Source organism: Ochotona curzoniae, unplaced genomic scaffold, assembly GCF_017591425.1.
Source record: "Ochotona curzoniae isolate NIBS_2020 unplaced genomic scaffold, NIBS_Ocur_1.0 contig_3432, whole genome shotgun sequence".
In the NCBI taxonomy this organism is placed as follows: Eukaryota; Metazoa; Chordata; class Mammalia; order Lagomorpha; family Ochotonidae; genus Ochotona; species Ochotona curzoniae.
Genome location: NW_024465859.1, coordinates 20,398,254 through 20,414,909, shown reverse-complemented (window position 1 = coordinate 20,414,909; position 16,656 = coordinate 20,398,254).

Sequence of the window (16,656 nt, the reverse complement as noted above, 5' to 3'; positions counted from 1 at the left end):
GGGATGAAAAAGGAGGCAGGTGGCCTGAGAGGGGTGTGGAGGAAGCAAATGTAGAACCAGTTTTGTGCCCTGTCCCAGCCAGGAGAAGGCGCTGTGGTCCCAGAGCAGAATAACACAAGGGACCCTGGGGTTTCCATGCAACTCCGGGTTCCCTCTGTGTTGTGTCACAGCTGTACCCTGTGTCTCATGAGCCTGGCTTCTCATCTGGGGCTGGGACGCTCAACCCTGATTGCTGCTGGTCATTTTGAGGACTGAAGAGGTTGATGTCCTGGAGTCACCTTCAGCACATTGCAATGCCTGCTCTGCCCAGGCCCCCTGCCAGTGCCAGGCTGGGCTGGGTCCAAGGTACGAGACAATCAGTCAGGAGCAGCATCCAGGATTCTGAGCAGGCAGGACAGACAGGAAATGCTGTCTGCCAGGTGGGGCTGGAGGGGAGCCCGGAACTGGGTGAGGAGGCTGTGTGCAGGGAGGACACGGAAGGGATGAAGGTTAAGGAGCCGGGGATGCTGCCAGGCACTGGGTCATAAGTATCCGCTTGCAGTGATCTTACTCCCACCTCCGAAAATCTCAGTGGAGGCGATGGTGTTGTTCCCTTTCACAGGTGGGAAAGCCAAGGCTCCCAGGGGCTGGGTTGATTTGGGAGCTGCAACGGGCTGGAGCAGGAATCCATAACCAGACTTGCAGGTGTCTCCATCACCTGCAAGGTATCCATTCTAGGGGCGGGGCCTGAGGCTTGAAATTTCAAGGATTCTTGCCAAGGGGATCTGGGGTGATGGGAGTCCACTAACGGCTGGACATCCTCCTGAGACAGGTGGCCTGTGAACAAGCCTGGCCATGGCACCTGCAAAGGGCATGGGACAGCTGGGCAGTCGGCAGGTGTAACCTAACAAGCTCCTGGCGGGGAGGATCCCCGGGGTAGCAGGACCCCTGTCAAAGCACACTGGAGTGCAGTTAGAGCCCAAGTGGAAAACCCTCTCTCCAAGTCCCCCAGATCCCTTGAGCCGTGTCTGCAGGGACATTTGAAGGGGTGGGGGTCTCATCTCTAGCCCCTCACTCCTCCCCAGAGTTCCCACATGTGTTACCAATCTGAGGAGCCACAGAGGAGACCGGCTACATCTACACTCATCACTTCACACTGCAGGGGCTCAGGCTCCAAGAGGGCCAGGCTGCAGCTCAGAGTCACACAGCATGGTCAGAGTCAGGAGTTCCTGACAGTCAACCTGCCTGCTGCCTTTCCTGCTGATCCGGGCAGCATCCTGAGACAGACAGGGATGCAGCTCTCTGTAAGGTCCTGACACACATGACCTCACCAGGCCTGTCCATGCTGCAAGTGGGCACCCCTGTTTCACAGGTGGGTTTCCACTGGCTACATCACAGCAAGACTTTGTGGTCAGCCCTGAATGTGCTGCAGGGTGGGGTTCATCAAGCAGCGATGCAGTGAGTGGCCATGTCACAGTCTGGGCTTCCCATCCAGCCAAAATCCCAGACACCAGGGCTGGACCTGATTCACAGAAGTCACTGGTCCAGGTCTGGGCCTCTGTTCCCCTGTCTTAAGCCCTGCCTGGCTGGGGATCCCAGACTCTGTACTGTGATGCAGAGACTTTGGCTGAGCCACCACAAGGAGCTGAAGGGCAAGGCCACCTTGGCGTCGTGAACTTGGGCAGCATCCCAGAGGAAAGATGGTCACCTTGTGGGTCCAACACGATCAGCCTCTGAGTCCAGACTCAACATAGGACCTGGACATGGGGGGTGGCTGAAGCAGAAAGAGAGCCTGAGGTGAAAGGTCTCGGAGGGCGGGGGACAGGCAGGGAGGACCCCCTGTTCCCATCCCCCCAGGATGCCTCTCTATACCCTGTCCCCCAACCCTGGAAAGAGTCCCGACAGCCCAGTGATTTGGAGGCTATACAAGGTAGGTGTGAGGAGCAGCAAGCAGACAAGCCTGGCCAACTTCATGCCAGAAGCCAGAGAGACTGGGCTGTGGCCAGAAACCCTAGAGGACAGGAACAAAGGGCAACTGAGCCTGGGGTGGGCCCCCGGGGAAGGGTCTGTACCTGGCTACCTGCCCAGGGTCCAAAGGCATCCACTGCACAGCCTCCCTGGTCGCCTTCCTCCCAACCACGTCACCCTTGGAGGACCCTTCTAGAACCTTTTGTTCATTCCCCTTTGACTATGTGCCGGGTCTGCATGGGACTCCCAGTGGACAGGCACACAGGATGAGCTGACCCTTTCAGATTCTGCCCGAGAGCTCGACCTGAGCCTGGGGGATTGGCCAGCAGTAGCCCCAAAACTTCTCTGACAACAGTTCACTCTGACTGCTCTGAGGTATCACCATGTCCCCGGTCCCTGCAGCCTACTTCACACACACACACACACACACACACACACACACACACACACACACACACACATACACACACAATTGTGGGTCACTGCAATAGGACCACACCAAATCTCAATGCCCCTTGTGCAGTCTTACACATAAGCTGGGGCTGTTGCCCACATGCCTGGGGTCTGTGTCTCTTACCCGTGCTCCTCTTCATTTTATGTAAAGGAGGAGTAGAGAGAAAGAGAATGCTATAACTGCTGGGACTTGGCCAGGACTAAGCCGGGAGCTGTCACCTGCTGCCTCCCAGAGTGTGCACCAGCAAGAAGCTGGACTTGGAAGCAGAGCCAGGACTTACAGCCAGGCACGCCGCCGTGGCATGCAGGCATCAGCAGCTTAACCACCGCACTGTACACCTGCTCCTGGACTGAGTTTTGCTTCCATAACTCTCCAGGCTGCCTCGTGTAAGATTCTGGGAAACCACATGACCACCGGAGCCTGTGCTAAATTGGCTCCTTCTTTGTACCTGACCATGAACTAAAGGCAGACGGGTCTTCACGAGATTGTGCAGGTGATCTGCCAACTGAACTGTGGTTGAACTGGGCTCAGAGCAGTCAGATCACCCACCTGCCTTGGGTTCTTCACCTCTCGCCACTGCTGGGCTGTCTGGAGGCCTCTAGAGCCCATTTGAACGCTTAAAGCACAATACACAGGATGAAAAGGGAAATCAATTGTATTCATGGAGTTATCGAAATATTTTCAAAATCTAATTTGCAGTAGAGTATAGTAAAAGCTTCTTGATTCACACAGGAAATTGAAAGACTGGCCGGCCAGGGACCTCTGCGTGCTTAGGGTTTGAGGAACGCTGAGCGAGTTCTCTAGGTCCTGAGGCTGCATTTGCACTGGGAGATGGAAATGGTCAACCTGCGTTAATGGGAGGCAAGGTGAAGATGCAGCCCCACCCCTACACTGCCCCGAGTTCACAGATCCATCCACAAAACCTCTCAGGATGAGAGCATGGCTCATCCTGAGAGGTACTGCAGGCTACCTTAGCAGCCCCACCTGCCTCCAATTACCTCCACTCCTCCCTCCCCTCGGCCTCCCCCTGCTGGTACTGGGGCAGAATCTACAGCAGATGTGTATGGAACAGGGCAGGCGGCTTCCCTGGGAAGAGAGCCGGTGGGTGACTGCAGTTGTCCTCCTCCCCAGAGCAGGTAGCCAGTCTGGATGGGTGGGCGGCAGCAGTATGCGGGAGGGGTACAGTGTCTAGAACCAACCCCTCCATCCCTGGCAGCTCATCAACCTTCAGCCTTCTAGGTTCCAGCCCTGAGATGGGGGTTCTGTGGGTGCAAGGAGGGGCCTTGGGTCCCTTTGCCCTTAGTCCCTAGGGCTCTAGACAAACTGGTGGTGCGGAGTGTCTGCCAGTCAAGCTCCTATATGCATTCCCAGTAGCAGCCACGCCAGACTCCCAGACAATACCAGCTAGTGAGGTTTTGGACTGCACAATCTCGCAGACCTGGCCTCATGCCCTTCCTACAGGAGCGTGTATGGAGCGAATCTGGGTCCTCATAGCATTTAGAGGGCCCTTCCCCACCACGGCCTGGGCTGCCGTGGAATCAGATCCTGGCAGAGGAGAGTACAGCACAAAGCTCACCTATTGTACACCCAGGAGACTGGCACCCTGGGCATGGGACTTGCTGGGAGCCTCGCAGCTCGTTCAGGGCTGGCTGGTGTGGTCCAGGTGCCCACCCACCCCAGTGCTCACCACATAGTCTGGGCAAAGCCAGGCTACTCCCTCGGAAAGGTGGGCTTTGCACGGAGCAGGAGTCTGGGGCCCTCACACCAGGACAGCAGGGAAGAGGAAGCCAGGTGACTGGGACAGGCACTCCCGGGAAGCCCTTTGGTGGCTTTGGGCTATTTGTTCCTTCCACTTCTTGGAGTTCCTTGGGGTATTCAGGGGTAGGAGGCGGAGGTGGGGGAACGTGGTGCCTCCCAGGAGGGGGATCACTAATTATAGTCATCTGCTTCTGGAGTGCCAGGAGCAGTGTAAGCACTGTTCTAACACCATCTGTGTTGGGGTGAGGAGGGCGTGAATATGCCAGAATTGCCTTGGGGTAAATCGAGGCATGGAGAAGGTGAGAGGAGGCAGGGGCTCTGACTCTGGGAGGTGCCTGGCTGCCAAGTGCCAGGGCCCCTCCCTGCTGGCCAGTGCCCAACAAGAGCAGGTGGTGCTAAGAATGCAGTGGTAGGCTCAAGTGCTGGGTGGCAGCCCGACCCTGGCACCTTGGGCAAAACCTGTCCCTTGCCTGACCTCCAGTCTCTGGTTGTTTCTCCGCCTCCCCACAGTTCACCTCCCTGGGGCCCTTGGAAAGACTTCCTATAGGAATCTATCCCAAAATATGCAGGGCCATTGCTGGGGCAACCTAGCCCACCCCACTTGGATTGAAATACTTAATGGCTTCACGGGTATTAAGAGGGCCTGGGAACTGGGCGGGGAAGGGCACAGGTCTGAGACATGGGTAAAGAGAGAGGGGCTGGGGAGCTTCCAGGGCTTCCCACTCCAGAATAGAAAAGGGCACCTAGGACCCTGGCTTCTCTCGCTGGGCCCAGTGTGGGGCAGAAGATGGGTAGTTTCTGGCATTCGGGAAGTGGGTGAAATCCAAAATTCCAGAGATAAGGGTGCACATGCATGTGTGCATATGTGTGAGTGTGCACGCATGAGTTCATGTGTGCACAATGCAAGCATAGATTCATATGTATGTTCATGTGAAATGTGTATGTGTATGCACGTGTGTGTGTGTGTGTGTGTGTGTGTGTGTGTGTGTGTGTGTGTGTGTGTGTCGGGGTGGTTTCCCCATGCAGGTGCACCAGGGAAGCCTGGCTCTCCCCCAGTGGCCAACAGTACAGCAGCTGCTCTCAAAGGACGAAATAATCCTTGTCCTCTACTGTCCTGTTTGGGAGGCCCCATTGCCCCCATCTTACAAAGGTGCAAACTAAAGCTCTTGGAGGGAAAGTTCAGAACAGGCTTATTGAGACAGGGACCCGATTTAGGCCTCAACAGCTGACTCCAGAGCTGGTGCCCCTTGTCAGGATTCCTTGTAGCCCAACTTGAGAAAGTTGAAGAATCACAAATAATCAGATTTCTATTTAAGATCTATTTCTTCATCTTGGCACTTGGTCCTCCCGCGTTGGTTGGGACAACAAGAGGAAGTTCTTCCAACAACTCAGTGACAAAGCTGAGTCAGCCCCAGGCACACACAGCCCCATGCAGACAACCACACAGACAGGAACTCACAGGCATGTGCGTGTCCATAGGCGGCTCTGAGACACAGCCACACAGACACACACGCAGCAGGTGCACAGGCCAACTGTGTCTGCCTGTGTCTGTCACCTGTGTGTCCAGCCAGACACTGTGCAGATCGCATGCATACAGATACACACCACACAGACACACTGAGGGACATCCACTGGCCACGTTCCCACCCGACTGACTGACATTAGTGTCGTGGAAAAGACACATGACAGCATTGAGCCAACACCGCTGCCTGCATCAAGTAACTCCTCCAGAGCCCTGCCCCTCCTCCATACCAACCCTACCACCTCACTCCTGCGCCTCTTCCTTTGGGGTGGAAGTTCTTCCTGGCATCCTGCTGGAGTCCTTCCTGCTCCACCTGGGGCCCCACATGGCTCAGCATGGAAAATCTGCTTGACAGCTTGCTGAGCTCTTCATTTTGTTCCGCTTACAGGACATGAGGTGGGCGCAGCAGAGCCCAGCAAGATTTTAGGGGGAGGGACCCCGAGAGGGGCAGGAGTGCCTAGCAGCCATGGTCGTTGTAGCCGCAGCCAACACAGTGACCACTGTGCCTGGGTTTATTTGAGCCAGGCGCCTGGCTTCCATTTTCCTGCCAATTTCACGGTGCCCTCAACTCTCCCAGCTGCTGTCACCATCTCAGCAATCACCACCTGCTCTCTGCAGTGAGCTCCCTGGCTCCTGGTGGATCTGTGTTTATTCTGGGCCCCTCAGCATCTCCTCATACTTGAGTAATGTCAGGGTGCAAGGGCCTGCTGTCCCAGAGGTCCCCACAGCCAGTGGTGACAGGTGCCTCCCTTCCTCGAGGTGCCAGGATCCCTGTTCTGCAGGTCTCTCTCCTTCTCCCCACAGCCTCCAGCTCTGGGGCTATCTTCCCTGAACCTCCAGGAACTCAGAACTGTCATGGGAGCAGGGATCAGGCCCCCCACCCCCAACTGGCTTGGTAATCAATACAGGAGACCCAATGTCTTCCCAGGGCAACCACATGTAGCACCAGTCACCTGGCCCGATTAGAGGCCATCACAGGCAGGACCCCACCCACAGGACTCACTGCAGGTATTCAGAGCCCAAAGGATGGCAGAAGAACCAGGGAGAAATGGGAGACCATGCGAGAAGTATCCCACAGTGCTAAGAAAGGTCTTCAAGGAAATGAATCAGAGAGTGAGGTGGGGGCCACAGCCCCCGTTGGGGAGCAGGAGGGGTCAGGGAATCTGTTTCCTTCTTTCTCCAAAAAATAGCCCAGCTGTGTCCCAAGATACAGAGAAAGATGTGCGTCAGGGCTTGGGGAGGAGCCAGCCAAGAGCTCCAGCAACAGAGTTCAGACACGCCGCTGTCTCCCTCCGGGCTGAGCAAGCAGCGGGTCTGCCAGGCACCGGGACAGCATCTGCCTGCTTCCGGCAAAATAATCATCAGGGCTGAGGATCCTTCAGTCCAGATCTTTTACCCGGAAGTGTACCTGATGAGGGGAGTTTTGGGGCTTGTGGCAGATCTTCATAGATCTGGTCTGTGGAGCATCCTCCAATCTAAAATCTGACATTTTCTGAGCCTCAGGTTGGATTCTGCAGGCTTCGCCTGTATCAAGAATGACCACAGCCACTACTGGCTTCTTCAGCTCTTGCTCTCCCTGTTAGTAAACCCTCGCCTGCTCTATGCCATGAGTGAGCTCTGGGAACCACGGAAGGAGCCAGAAGAAGAAGAAGAAAGAAGAAACCCATGTGTCCAGGGAGTTGCGTATAAGTCCTGGGTCCAGGCAACCCCTCTCTGAGCCCCCGCAGCCTCATTCTGAACACACTAGATATGTAGTGAAATCCTTGCCTTCCATGAGCCAGGATTACTTTATGGGCACCAGTTCTTGTCCCAGCTGCTTCACTTCCCATTCAGTTCCCAGCTTGTGGCCTGAGAAAGCAGTAAAGGATGGCCCAAAGCTTTAGGACTCTGTACCATGTGGGAGACCTGGAAGAAGCTCCTGACTCCTGGCTTTGGTTCGGCCCAGCTCTGGCCATTGTGGCCACAAAGGAAAATCTTTCTCTGTGTCTCTCCTTCTCTCTATAAATCTGCCTTTCCATTAAGAACAAATCTGTACACAGGGCTAGAAACAGCATCGCCTCCCAAGGCTGTCATGAGGGTGAACAATGACCTGGGGTAGGAATGAGGGAATGTTCTAGCAATCACAACATCATGCAAGGGTTTATTGGTATGGAGAGGGGTAGCAGGTGGAGTGTGGCTGGGTCTCCTGGAGCTGGCAAGGCCTCTTGAGATGTCAGGGCAGCATCTGAAGAGCAGGGATGAGATCTCGCCAACAAAAGAGGATGATGGACCCAGAGATGCTAAACCTGGCCAAAGGCAGAGGGCCTGTCCAGCAGGAGGTGCTCCCCCCTCTGCCCTACTCTGTGAGTGCTGGGCAGGTTGCTGGCTGGACAGGCCCAGAGGTGGGGTCAGGTACATGGAACAGAAGTAGCAACTCGTGCTCTGGCCTCTGTGGTCAGCCTGCCTGCTGCGGTCCTTGGCTCCCTTTCCAAGGCTGTTGTGGATGCCAAGTGACCCACCCTGACTATCACAAGTCCACTTAGCCCCCTGTGCTTATGCCAGGATTCCCTAGGAGTAGGAAGGCTGGGGTCTGGCAGAAATGTGCTTATCGTGTCCTCCATGGCCACAGGGAAGGGCAAGTAGACATGCCAGGGATGGAGGTGATAAAAACCAACAGAGGCAGTGTGCTGAGTGCCAGCCACAGATCTCAACCTCAGCGTCTATTCACTCACCCTATGCTCTCAACAACCCACAGAAGGGCTGCAGAGCTAAGAAATTCAGTGAAAATAAAGTGACACGGATGAAGCAAGAGAAAAGGTAGGGTCAGTCTTGTGCCTCCTAGGTGCAGTTCTCGGGAGTCACTTGCTGCAGGCTACAAGGGCCACCAGTAGCATGGCTGGTTCTGAGCTGGAGAATACACACACACACACACACACACACACACACACACCATTTCCTGGGGAGGTGGGAAGGCTGTATGCTTAAAACTCAGCTAGAAGGCATCCTGGTCTCATGAGGGCCTGGACATCAATCCCCAAGCCGTGCCCAGAGGGCAGCAATCCCTATGATTTAGGGGCCATGCAGTTATGAGCTGACATACCAATCTGCCTGCTTGGCTAAAGGAGGGAGTGTCAGGACAGTGGAGCCCCACTGGGAGCAGGCGCTCCTGGGCAACTCCTTGCTGGGAGGAGGAAGCAAGGGCTAGGTGTTTCATTTCCCCCAGCTGCCCATTAACCAGCAGCAGAAGCAGCTGGCCAGCTTGCAGAGACCACAGGGGCAGGCCGAGGGCGAGCAGGCTGCAGCTAGGGGCAGGGAGCTGGCTATCCCCGGCTGGACCACACCCACCCCCTTGGTGCCCTGTGCTGTTGGCCAGGTCATCTCACACCTGAGTCATGCTAGGGTGACTCCAGGGCCCTTATGGTTGTGTAGAGCTGGGTTCTAGTCTCCAAAGATCCAGGAAGCAGGGTGCCCAATACTTAATGTGTCAAGCCAGGATTCTGAACTTGGCCTGTGGTCATGACCAAGGGCCTCCTGCAGGGTGCAATTCACAATAGGAAATGGCATTGAAGAAGATATTCCACCGGAAACAGCAAGGCTTGGCAAGGTTAGTAGTCCCACAAAACATAAACTAGAAGTTGTACTTGGACTGCCTACAGCCTGAGACCACAGGAGAACCAGGGCCACTTACGAAACACAGGAGGCCAGGGTCTCCTGCCTGTGAGCCCTGCAAGCCCCCTACCCCATGCCCACCCTGGAGGCAGACAGGACCTCATCTGCCAGGTGGGATGAGTAGAACAGGTGGAGAAAGCTCAGAGCCATGAGTGGAGTTCCACGGGGGTTCTCGTGACTGGGCCCCCTCACGGCAGGCCACGGATGATACTTCCACAGACTCACTGAGGCCTTCTGACAACCTTATGACATATTCACTCCTGGGTTCATGAGAGCTCCCCTCGAAGAGCTCCAGCTGAGCTATGGGCTAGGACCGAGCCAATCTGTACGGGTTCAGGGCCCAGGTCTGCTTTTTCTCTCTGCACATGGCTGTTGCCTTGTGCCACTCCAAAGGCTCTGTTTCCCTTTGAAATGCATATGGGGTTACTCGACAGCATTGGAGAGGTTTGCCCAAACAAACCTCTCCCCTCCAGGCACATGTACCCTGAGATGATGGTGGCTCAGCAGCTTGACTGGCCAGAGGGTGGCTGGGTTCCACAGGGCTCCGACTGGCTGGCCTCTGAGAAGCCAGGGCCTGGGAGGGAGGCCCCTTCTCAGGTACAGAACCAGCTCAGTGGAACAGTACCTAGCTCATTACCCAGCTTGGGAAACACAGCCAGTACCCAGAACTGTTCCTGCAGCTAACTGCCCAGGTCACCTGGTTCACTCGCTGACTCCTACAATCCAGCGTGGAGGTGCTGTCACTACCCCCACTTTTTAGCTGGACAAACTGAGGCCCAGAGAAGGATAAGCCACTGGCTCAAGGTCACACAGCTAGACAGTGCTAGTTTTGAATCCAGACAGCCTGGCTTCAAAGTCTTGGGCGCCTAACTACTGCCCAACATGGGGACAGCAGGAGCCCCAGGCCGGTTGCAGAATGGAGCCTTGGCTTCCAGTCTGCAATCAGATACTTGTTCAGGTAGCCTTCTGCAGGCACAGTCCTCCTGTGCTTCTGGATGTCTGGACCAGCCCAGGAAGAGAGCTGCCCATCACTGCCTATCACTTCTCACAGCCCTCCTACAATACTTGGTGTGCATTTTGCTCCTAAATTGATCCACACTTGTTTTCATACAAAAGCAAGGTGGTGCAAATGATGTTCTAGCCAGATGCACATGGCTAGCCCTGAGGCATGCCCTGGTTGATGGAGCGATACCCCAGGGCCTTCTGGGTGCCCGCAGCTCCATTTAAAGAGCATCATCCTGGGTTGTGTTTCTCATCACAGGCTCAGCAGCCATCACTACATAAGAAATGTCAGCTTTGCTCCTCTCCAGTGCGTGGTCAGGGTCTCTAAGGACACTGCTAAGGCATGCTGGGAGCCAGCCTGAAATGCTGGTTAGATTTTGGGGACTCTGCTTAGCAAAATGGTCTTTTCTTTTTGGCTTCTTTTTAAAGATTTATTATTACTATTAGTTTACTGAAAAGGCAGATACACAGAGAGGAGACACAGAAAGATCCTCCATCTTCTGGCTCACTCCCCAAGCAGCCGCAATGGCTGGAGCTGAGGTTTTCAGATATACAGAGAGAAGGAGAGACAGAGACACAGAAAGATCTTTCATCCACTGGTTTATTCCCCATGTGGCCACAATGTCCGGGGCTGGAGCTGAGCCAATTTGAAGTTAGGAGCCAGGAGTCTTCATCTCTCCCACATGGTGCAGGGTCTCAAGGCTCTGGGCCATGCTCAACTGCTTTCCCAGGCACAAGCAGGGAGCTGGATGAGAAGCCAGGCAGCTGGGATTAGAACTAGTGCCCACATGAGGTCCTGGTGTGTACAAGGCAAGGATTTATCCACTAGGCCATTGCACTGGGCCCCAGAGTGATCTCAACCCAGTACTGAAAGACAGAGTCTCTTGTGTGGTCACACATGTTTGTGTGTGTATGTGTGTCTGAGTGTGCATGTGTGTACTAGGAACATGTTGGTCCATGGGCACATATGACTGAGAGTGAGCCTCGTGGGCAGGGGTAGAGGCCCCTGAGTGGTGGTCTGGAGAAAGGGGGAGAGGGAGAGAGAGAGAGAGAGGAGGAAGGGGGAGAGGGAGAGAGAGAGAGAGACGCAGAGTGAGCACGTAGAAGGTGGGTCAAATCGGGAAGAAGATAAACAAAGCTAAGTGTTTTCCCAGGACAAGCCAGCACACCAGCCCCTATTAATGCTAATTAGGAGGACTGGGAATGCCCCAGAACTCCATGCTTACTGTGAGCAGATTTCACAGGGGCTGGAGTGGACAGGAATGCCCCCAGCCCCCATCCCCCTTCTAAGGCCAAAGCCAAGATGGCTCAGGCAGTGGCTGTAATCTTTTAACCAGCCCCATCCCCCGCCAGCCCCACCATTGCCACTGCTGCGCTGAGATCCCCAGGGACCCCAGCTGCCCAGCAAGATAGACTATAACACAGGTGCAGGGTGAGGATGGGGTTCTCAGGGGTTGCTGTTGCTGGCACATCTGTGCCAATGCTACCTGCTGCCCTGGGCTCAGACCACCCTTCCTGGCTGTTCACCTAGTCCCTGCCCAGCCCCAAGTCTGGTAGATGAACTTAAGACCTGGCAAGGTCACAGTAGCAATACAACAGTAACATCAGGCCCTATTCAGGCCAGCCATACCCTGTGGCCAGACCGCTTAGGTAACTGTGGTCAAGAGATTGTGAAGTATGGGAGCAGCATGACAGCATAATGGGTTAACTTGCAGCACTATTGTAAGGAGGACCAAATGAGATCAGAGCATCAGCCCTTTAACCCCTGGCACGTGGCAACACCAGTTTGGGCTCTGCACCAGAAAGCAAAGGCACAAAAGCCAGTGGCTTTCAGGGACCCAGGTGGGCAGTCCCCCACCTCTGGAGAGCTACCAGTTCACCTTGCTTGCCAAGTTGCTTTGCAGGCTTGGGGAGGTGAGGGCAAAACAAATGTAGCTCCTGGGCCTTTTATACAACACTAGGCCCTTTTCACAGATGAGGAGATTGAGGCTGAGGACTATGGAAGAGCTCACCAAGGCATGCTTGGCTCCATGGTGGGATAGGAGTGTGGCCTCGTACCCTCTGTGCTCTCCACAGGGAGGTCTCCCTCTAACCCAGCACCTCCTGTCGAGCAGGTGGCTGAGCCATCCCCACTCTGTGGTAGCGAGTTCAGTCATCCCTGGGCCCGGAGCAGTGAGGCCCTTGAGGCTGACGGCCGTGTCTGCATGCCAGCACCCTTACTGCTCCCTTGTTCTGTCCTGGCTCTGCAGATTGAGGTATCTGTATCCAGGCAGCAGACCCTTCCTGTCCCCAAGCCATGTGCTTGCAAGTCAGGGCAGCACTTCCCAGCAGACCCCCTCAGGTAGCTCATTTATAGCTTTCCGGAAGGAAGCAAGCACCCTGGAGTCCACACTTTGCTGCTCCTCCAGGCATCAGAGAGAGGCAACTTCCAGCCATATCTCTTCCACTTTGGATCTTCAAATATGTCAGCCTCGCCCAATGCTTCTTCCCTGGATGGTAGCTTCTTCACTTTCCCCCAGCCCAGGGTTGACCTGCTGCTTTGGTGTGTCCCTCTTATTGCAGCTGTGGGAATGGCTCACATACCCTGAGTACCCTGCAGCCCCTGGCTAAACACAGGATCCCAGGGAACCCAGATCTAGAGCTTCCCCAAGCTGCTCTTAGACTCCAGAAGATCCAGAATCTACAGATTAAGACTATACAGGGCAAGGGGCTGGAGTCTTGGCTCAACTGGCTAACCCTCCACTTTCAAATGCCTGGATCCAACATGGGCACCTATTCCTGGCTGCTCCACTTCCCATCCAGCTCCCTGCTTGTGGCTTGGGAAAGCAGTAGAGGATGGCACAATGCTTTGGATCCTTGCACCCATGAGGGAGGCCTAAAAGAAGCTTCTGGTTCCTGGCTTCAGATCAGCTCAGCTCTGGCAGTTGCAGCTACTTGCGGACTGAACCAGCATATGGAAGATCTTTCTGTCTCTCCTTCTCTCTGTAAATCTGATTTTCCAACATAAATAAATAAATCTTTAAAAAATAATAAGATCATGGACCCAATGCAGTAGATAAATCCTCACCTTGCATGCACTGGGATCCCACATGGGTGCCAGTTCATGTCCCGGCTGCTCCACTTCCCATCCAGCCCCCTACTTGTGGCCTGGGAAAGCAGCAGAGGATGGCCCAGTGCCTTGGGTTTGGGTCCTTGCAGCAGAAGAACCTACTGGCTGCTGGCCACAGATCAGATTAGCTGAGCTCTGTGCATTGCAGCCAGTTGGGGAGTTACATAGAAATGTTGAAAGAAAGAAAAGAAAGAAAGAAAGAAAAGAAAGAAAGAAAGAGAGAGAGAAAGAAAGAAAGAAAGAAAGAGAGAAAGAAAGAAAGAGAGAAAGAAAGAGAGAGAGAGAAAGAAAGAGAAAGAAAGAAAGAAAGAAAGAAAGAGAGAAAGAAAGAGAGAGAGAGAAAGAAAGAAAGAAAGAAAGAGAGAAAGAGAGAAAGAAAGAGAGAAAGAAAGAGAGAGAGAAAGAAAGAAAGAAAGAAAGAGAGAAAGAGAGAAAGAAAGAGAGAAAGAAAGAGAAAGAAAGAGAAAGAAAGAGAGAGAGAAAGAGAGAAAGAGAGAAAGAAAGAGAGAAAGAAAGAGAGAAAGAAAGAAAGAAAGAAAGAAAGAAAGAAAGAAAGAAAGAAAGAAAGAAAGAAAGAAAGAAAGAAAGAAAGAAAGAAAGAAAGAAAGAAAGAAAGAAGAAGGAAGGAAGGAAGGAAGAAAGAAAGACCATGCAGGGCCTTTGGATGTCAGGAAAAAATCTTTATTGCCTAAAACTTCAGGGAGCAGCACGGAGCATTTGGGCTGCCCTGAGCTGCCCCAGAGGAGCCCCTGGACTGACCTGAGAATGGCGATGACTCACTAATGAGCCCTGCTCACTCTCGTACCTCCGGCCTCTTCCTTAGCCCCATTTTCTTCCTGGCTTCAACTTAAATGTTTCCCCCTCTAGGAAGCCTCCCCTCGTACCTCCCTGGACCTCGCAAGCAATATTCAAGTGGCCAGTTAGGGCACCTGCGTCCCACATTGCAGGGTTGCTTCTAATGCTCAGCTCTGCTCCTGACCCCAGCTTCCTGCTATGCAAACCTCAGGAGGCAGCTGTGATAGCTCATGGAACTGAGTTCCACACGAGAGGCCTGGATGGAATTCCTGGCTCCTGGCTTTGGCTTGGTCCAGCCCCAGCTTCTGCCAGCCTCATGGGATTGATACCAGCAGACATAAGTTATTTCCTTCTCTTTCTGCCTCTCCAATTTTAATAATAATAATAATAGTCAGAAGCTGGAATACAGTAAGCTCAATATAAAAGCCTGTTATTATTCAATAATGCATGTATCATTAGGCTCTCCTAGGGTCTACATTTGCTATGTGACATTCCTGCATTTGCTGTTAACTGTTTCTAGGAACATGGAAGATAATACATGCTTACCATGTGCCAGGCACTGCTCCCAACATTCGCCCCATCAACCCTCCCCGGAACTACTGAGGCCGGAGCCTGAATTCTATCTTTTCCACTTCCAAAGGCAGGGCACAGAGTTCTAATGTGATTGTAAAAAGAAAAAAGAGACATCACCGTGCACGCTCTCTCTCTCTTTCTGGCACAGAAAACAGTTCATGTGAGAACACAGTGGCTTTCCACTGCTGCCCAAACCTGCCTTCCAGTGCTAAGGACATGGGTACTCCAGAGGCAGGTGACCAAGTCCCAGCAGTCTGTGTGATATGCACAAGGAAGAGGAGAAAAAGATACTGGGATCAACTGGTCAAGACTTTCAGGTTGTCTTCAGGATCCACCTGCCATGCTCAGCATCCTTGAAAGCTGGGAGTGGCCTTTTACTGTCTGATGCCAAACCAGCCATGGAGGAGTCACACCTGCTCCCTAGGTAAGAAGGTAAGTTCTCCATCCCCAGAGGCATCCCAGCATTCACAGTTGATAGCTGGTTGGGGGGCGGGGGGGACATACTCATGTATTGAAATCCTAATCCCCAATGTGATGCTGCCCTTGATTTTAGCCAAAAGGCTGAGAAGTGATCCAATGCGATGCTATTAGGAGGTAGAAAGCAACCAGGTCACAGAGGTGGAGCCCGCGTGAATAGGATTAGTGTTCTTGAGAAGAGACATGAAGGAGGGGCTTGTGTGGTGGTGCAGCATCCCATATGAGTGTCAGTTCGAGTCCTGGGTACTCAGCTTCTGATGCCATTCCCTATTACTGAGACTTGGGAAAGCATGGAGGATGACCCTAGGACTAGGGCCCCTGCCCCGCACGTAAGATATTCCAAGCTCCTGGCTTTACTTGGGGCTGAGTTGCAGCCATTTGGAGAGTGAACTAGCAAACGAAAGATCTCTCTCTCTCACTCTCTTTCTCTCTCTCTCCCTTTCTCTCTGTAATTCTGTCTTTCTAATAAATACAATAAATCTCAAAAAAGAGAGACACGAGGGACAGATGTTTGGTTCAGCAGTTATGACACCACGTGGGTGCCCACAACCACACTGGAGTGTGCAGGCTTGAGTCCCGGCTCCATTCCTGCCTCCAACTTCCTGCTGCAGCACATCCTGACTAACAGCAGGTGCAAGCTCAAATTCTTGGGTCCCTAGCACCTGTGTGGGAGATCCTGAGTGAGTTCCTGATTCCAGACTTCAGCCTGACCCAGTCCCAGTGTTAACCGCTGTGGGCATTTAGGGAGTGCACCAGTCTAGGGAGATTTCTCTTGTGTGTGTGTGTGTGTGTCTTTCTCTGCTTTCAAATAAATAAATTTTAAAAATAGACACAAGAGTTGGTGCCAATCTCTCTGTTTGCAGGAGGCAGCCATTTGCCCTCAGGGAACATGCCTTCAGTAAGAGCCCCGCTGTAATGGACCCCTATCTTGACTTGTACCCTCTGGAATCGTGAGACACGTCAGCTTGCTGCTTATGCCCCCGGGGCCCTAATCTATCACAGCAGCTAAAAGCACAGAGCCAGACTGTACCAATATTTCTCACCAGCTCCCTCTCAGGTCCCACACCTGGGGAACGTGGCTAGAAGGTAGACTTGTCACCAAAACCCTCCCCTCCCAGTTATACCTGTTAATTCCTATACATCACACATCATTTCCTCCAGGAAGTCCTCCGTGCCCCCTCTGCCCCGCCCCCCACTTCCCACATCCTGGTGCTCTGGCAATGGTGAATGCTTTAGGAAAACAGAGAACACCCTATCTTTCAAAGATGAGCACTCCCCCAGCAGATCAGGCATTAAAGAGGGGGTGGGAGGGCATTGGCATCAGGGAGAATTGAGGTTTGAATCCTGGCTTCCCTCTGGGTCACCTCTGAG